Here is a 508-nt window from a genome sequence, read left to right as displayed (position 1 = left end):
AACACTTATCAACAAGGTGAATTATGTATGTCACAGTCACTACAGTATAGTAAATAATATATCCCCAAAAAACAAAAACAAAAACAATCACAAATTTGCCTAATTTGGGGGTTATAATTTGTACAGGATCAAACAACTTCTATCTTTAGGACTTTCATTTGGATGAGGAAAAACTAATGGTTTACTGGTTGTGCTGTGGGAAAACACAGACTTCTACCTCCAAAGGTTGAGGAGGGAGATTGTCTGAGGCGGACTGTAAAATCCTCCTGCATATAGCATTTCAAAAAACACCCTAACAACGCGATCTCAAAAGCTGAGAAGGTACGTCATTTATTACATTTATTTTTAAAATTGCTTTAAAGCTTTTTGGAGCAAGGCACCATAACCCCCCCAACTGCTCTGGCTCAGCTGGCAGCCCACTCACTCTATCTCTCCATTAGTGCATGTACAGATCCTGAGCGTGTGTGTGTAGTTCAGGACTGTGTGTGATAACTAACAAAAAGTGTGG

The 508-nt window shown here is 39.2% G+C and overlaps 1 long non-coding RNA gene across 1 annotated transcript in view; it reads right to left on the bottom strand.

Annotated features, from left to right (window-relative positions):
• Window positions 1-204: 204 nt before the first annotated feature.
• LOC116701632 (uncharacterized) overlaps window positions 205-508 on the bottom strand; it is a 15,506-nt gene continuing 15,202 nt past the window's right edge. Inside the window, exon 3 of the long non-coding RNA XR_004334977.1 lies at window positions 205-217. This is a non-coding gene — a long non-coding RNA (uncharacterized LOC116701632). The remainder of the gene's footprint in view (window positions 218-508) is intronic.

The sequence above is a fragment of the Etheostoma spectabile genome, chromosome 14, assembly GCF_008692095.1.
Source record: "Etheostoma spectabile isolate EspeVRDwgs_2016 chromosome 14, UIUC_Espe_1.0, whole genome shotgun sequence".
In the NCBI taxonomy this organism is placed as follows: domain Eukaryota; kingdom Metazoa; phylum Chordata; class Actinopteri; order Perciformes; family Percidae; genus Etheostoma; species Etheostoma spectabile.
This window is presented reverse-complemented; position numbering and strand designations above follow the sequence as displayed.